Genomic DNA, 5,362 nt, shown 5'->3' on the forward strand with positions numbered 1-5,362 from the left:
TTTGACGTACTCTTTCCATTTTTTCTTTTGTGTAGACTCGAGAGTTCCCAGCAAGCTCAAGAGTGTTCTGTTAAAACGTTCTACTGGATTGCCTCGAGGATGATAGGGTGTTGTTCTTGTTTTTCTTATTCCTGATATTTCACAAAGTTCCTTAATGAGTTTTGACTCAAAATCAGCTCCTTGGTCTGTATGAAGATGTTCAGGAAACCCATAACATGAGATGAAGTTTTCCCATAAGCAGCGAGCAACTGTTCTGGCCTTTTGGTTCGGTGTTGGTACAGCCACTGCAAACTTTGTAAAGTGATCTGTAAGCACGAGAACATCTTTTGCGTTACTCTGATCAGGTTCGAGGGAAAGAAAATCCATACAAACTAACTCTAATGGACGAGAAGTGAAAATATTAACTAAAGGTGCAGCTCTCTCCAGCGGCGTCTTACTCCTCACACATCTATAACAGGTTCGGATCTTGGTCTCAACATCTGATGAGGCCAAAAGAATCTAGACCGGATGAGATCTAATGTCCGTTCGATGCCTAAATGGCCCATGTCATTACGGAGACTTTCTCCAGCTGAATGCGCTGCTCCTCCAGCTTCAGGATGTGCTCCTGCAGCACCCTGTGACTCTCTTCCAGCCGCTGGCTGACTTGCTCCACCTCCTTCTGACGGAGGCCTTCGCTGTCCTCCAAAGCTTGTTTGGACCTTCGCTTCTCCATTTCCAGCCGATTGTCGGCCTGTGCCAGCAGCATCTTCAGCTCGGCGGTGCTGCTGGCGAGCTCCTGCTTCAGCTCAAAGATCTGCTGCTGCTGGGACTTTTACCTCTGCTCCAGCTCCTCGCCTTTGCTCCTCAGCTGTCTGTTGGTTTCCGACAGGTTTTGGATTTCTCTCAGAAGTTTTTCTTCTTTGAGCAAACTGTCCTCTTCCTTCTTCCTCCTCCGTCTGCTCTGCTTCTCCCTCTTGTCCTCCTTCTCGGCCTCCAGCGAGCTCAGTGAGTTGACGTTCCCCATAATCACAGAGGGAAGCGATGGTTTATAACGCCTCCGATTGTCCGCTAGCCTAGCCTTTAGCTCAGCCCCGGCTTTGCAGCCGCGGTATCTCCTCCGCAACTCCACTGGGATGTTGTGCCTCACTCCGTGCGTACTCTTCCTGAGAGCCAGCAAAACCTCTAGATTAAACGAGAGAGCTGGCTCTAATGTGAAAAACCTCCGTATCCATAGGATACAGCAGTAAATCGGAGGATAAAAAAAAAGAGAGAAAAAAACAAAAAAAGATTGAAAAACAAGAAACAGTGCTGTGGACCGGCTGGAGTAGCTGCTGTCTCTTACAGCGCCATCTTGCATTGTGTCCTGCGGTCTGCTCGAGAGCTTTAAGCGTGTCGCTTGGGATGTTGTTCCCAGCCACTTTCAGCCTCACCATGCTCTTGTTACTCTGCAGGGCTTCCAACAGGGACCTGCCACCCAACAGGCCCAGGTTGTTCCACCTCAGATCTAGCTCCTCCACGGAGCCGCTGCGTCGCAGTGCCAGCACCAGGGCAGCCGCTCCACAGGGGCTGATCTGATTATTGCGCAGGTCTAGAGGGGTCAGCGTGTTGTTGATGCCCAGACAGTCACAAAACCCCGAGAACGCTTCCTCTCACACGCCCAAGGCGTTCCACTCCAGCACCAGCCTACTTAGGGTCTTGTTAGGGGCCAGCAGCTTTCCCAGCACCTCAGCTCTGGCCGACCGCAGGTTATTCCCATTCATGTCCAGAGATTTCACTGTGGTGTCCCCAAACAGTCCACTCAGGAGGACTTTGGCCCCTTCCTCACTCAGCATGCAGTCGCTCAGCGACACCTGCGTAAAAGCGCCGTCCTACAGGGCCCGGGCCAGCACCGAGCAGGTGTCTTTAGACAGGCTCTGTCCACTCAGGTCCAGTCTGGAACCCTCCTGCAGCTGATCCAGGACCCCTTCCTGAGGCTCCACGCCGCCCTCCTTACACAGACATAGGTACAACCCCCTGGAGTCCTCCACAGTCATCTGAGCACAGAGCGCTGGTTGGTCCTCAGCGGCCCATCCCAGCAGGCAGAATCCAGCGTCTCCTTGATGATTACTTTGTTTACCAGCTGACGGATAGCCGCAATAACTTCTTTTGAAACCTGTTCAGTTTCACAGCTGTGTTCTTGGGTGAACTGGTGGATAAAATCATTAGCAGAGGAAACATCTGATGAAGGATCGTGTGGACGTCGAGAGTGCATCGGCATCGAGGTTTTGTATGCCAGCGCGATACTGGAGTGTAAAGTTGTGAGTGGAGAGTGCAGCAAGCCAGCGATGACTAGCTGCATCTAATTTAGCTGACGTGAGTATGTATGTATGTTAATGGATTATCAGTGATGACAACAAAACTGGCTCCATACAGATAGTCATGAAACTTTTCTGTTATGGACCACTTCAACACCAGAAACTCCAGTTTGTGTGCTGGATACCTTGCTTCACTCGATGAGAGTCGACGGCTGGCGTAAGCGATGACCTTCAGATGACCATCCTGCTCCTGCTCCTGTCCTGTCTCTTCCTCCACGTCTGTGGCAGTAAACCCAGACCAGTTCCAAACAACAGATGATTATACTGTATTCCTTTCTTGGGAACAAACGTCCCACTGTCACCGGTCGCCGTGCTGTCGCTAGCTGCTTCGTGCGTCGATTGTCGCCGTGTGACACTAATGCTACGGAAGCTTTGGGGAGCCAAAAATGCGCCACATAACAACTCGATTCAGTTATTTATGAAATCGCCCGTAACAAAAAATTCAAATTAATTCATTTGATCGATTTATCGCCCAGGCCTAGTAGATGACCTTGACTCTGTCCACTTGCCGTGTTTCTCATTGAACAGTTTCTTCTTTGCAGCAACCAGGGCAGAGTTAGGAGGGTTACTACACTGAGGCTTGATATGCCCATCTTCACCACATCTAAAGCAGTAACCAGGCTTAGGTGCAGAAGGTGGGTTTATTTGAGATTTCCCCACCTGCTGACCTTCACTAGAGTGACTGCTAGACGTGGTCTTTGGTCCTTTAGACTTTTAACTTGGCTGGGCAGCAGTCAAAGACGCTAGCTGCTTTTGAATATCAGCTAGTTGTTTCGCGAGTTGTTGTATTGTAGTGGTCTCTGGTTTCTCTTCATGCTCAGAGTAAGCGTATTGAACATGAGTCTTGACTTTGGCAGGACCAAGGTATTGTCTCATCCGCTGCATCTTGGAAGCTTCCCAATCCTCTTCTATTCAAAGCAGAAGTAACAGATCGGAAAATGGTGGTGGGTTTGACTTTCGTTGCTTGAGTTGTAGTTCTGTGATTAATGTATTGTCCCAACAACCTCTGCAGAATTGATTGAGGAGTCGCTTGTCAACTTCAGAGGGCGGAACTCCTCCCCTCTTAACTGCTGCAGTGAGTGCAACTTGCAACCGTTGTAGATATAACGATGGTTTTTCTCCTGTGTTCTGAAATGTGTCCATGAATTTTGCATAAAGCTCTTCTGCTGGAGATGTTTCTGGGTTGGATGTTTTACCATATCTGCAGCTGGAGGCAGTAGACTTCCTGAGACTCTTCTTGTTCTCTGCAAGTCTGAAACAACAGAATCATTCATCATCAGTTCAACACAAGACCTCCATGTCTCAAAGTCACCTTCATTTTGTGGGCGGGGCAGCCGACCAAAAAATACTCTCAGCCTTTGAGTGTCTTCATTTTTAATGATGTGCTCAACAACATAACCTTGAACTCCTGGTAGATCAGTTCCTGATAGATTGAGATCAGGTACATGGGAAGGAAACTGAGCTCTTGGTTCTGGTAGAGTACGCCGAGGGGGTTCCTGTGAATCTGGACCAGCGGCAAATGGTGGCACTCTAGTAGATGATGTAGCTGATGACATCTCAACTTCATCTTCAGGGTACTGTGATCCTAGCTCTGCTACTGAGTGGCCCAGCAGAGACATCACATCCCTAAGAACTTCTGCATAGTTTTTTCCGATACATTTTGCAACAGTTTGAAGTTCACGCAGGTAAGTGTTAGTCATCGTTTTTTCAACTTGAGCTGCGCAAAGAGTTGATGGTTCAGAAATTTTATATGTGGTGGTTTTATCTTCACTAAAGTAAGTATACGGCAACATATCACAGAGCGCAGCAATCGCAAACCCGGAACTAAATTCAACAATAAGTTTCTGGTTAAATGCAGAATCAGGCTCATCAATAACGTGAGTTTTTGAAATCGGACCATACTTGCTCAGAAAACCAAATATCTCTTCATCTGTTTCTGTTTTGGTGAAACCATCAATGGCCACTGCGTTGGGAATCTTAATGCCAAATTTCTCAAATACATCCATATTTGTGTTGAATTAATGACAATACTTCACCATACCAACAGTTCTGCCAAACCTCGCTCCTAGCTAGCTCACCACTAATTCTGTAGCATATATATTGTGGACTAGTGATCAGAAAAATCAGGAACGGCTTAAGGAGAGAGGAGGCAGAGACTGTAAGATTTGCTTTGAAAAAATACTTTGTAATAATTTGACAAAAAAACAGACATAACATGCAATACTATGCAAATAGGGAAAGCACAAATCCAGGAAATTACAATGTTCAACTACTTACAAATAATAGTCCTTTTAGGGATCCAATGTATTCGAATCAGCTCATGCATCGTCCGTACAACCCAAACAGGAATTGATAAATCCAGAGGCAGGTGTCCAGTGAAGGGGGGTGATTGAAGTTTATGAAAATGTCACTGGGTTGTAGGAAGAATGCAAATGCAAAAAAAGAAATGAGTCTCTGTAGGCTACAGGAGCCTCCTACAAGCTTAGATTGAGCAATAGGATGCAGAAAGTTCCTAGGTAGGCACCAGTGCTTGTTCTGTCTCTGGTTTGGGCTTAGCTCACCATCTATATATGGCCTGGATAAAGAACAGGACCCATATGATCCAAAAATCAATTAGATTCTGTGTGCACACAAAATCTTCCTCTAAATACAAAAATATAAATTGTATTACAGTTATGTAAATAGATTCATTCATTTGAAGTTCCAGCATTGTACAATACACATTCAGTTCGTAATTCAAATCAGTTCATAATTCAATTTATTGTAATTTAGTTCATATTAAAAACTTTTAAGTGAATCATTAGCACCTGAACAAGCAAAATAATAAATTAATCAGGCAAAATAACTAATAAACCTATACATTGTTAAATAATCAATGTGGTTGCATTAACAAAAACATTTTACCATATAGTGTAAACATCAATGTTGTAAAAACCAGAAATTTGGCATTGATGGCATCTGATAACCGGTCCACGTCATTCATTGACAATATCAAATGCTAAGCTAACCAAAAACAAACAGGAGGAAGT

The 5,362-nt window shown here is 45.6% G+C and overlaps 1 pseudogene; it reads right to left on the reverse strand.

The window, feature by feature from the left end:
• Positions 1-497: 497 nt before the first annotated feature.
• On the reverse strand, positions 498-2,038 carry LOC110015009 (annotated as a pseudogene).
• Between the last annotated feature and the right edge of the window lie 3,324 nt (positions 2,039-5,362).

The sequence above is a fragment of the Oryzias latipes genome, chromosome 4 (assembly GCF_002234675.1).
Source record: "Oryzias latipes chromosome 4, ASM223467v1".
NCBI lineage: Eukaryota > Metazoa > Chordata > Actinopteri > Beloniformes > Adrianichthyidae > Oryzias > Oryzias latipes.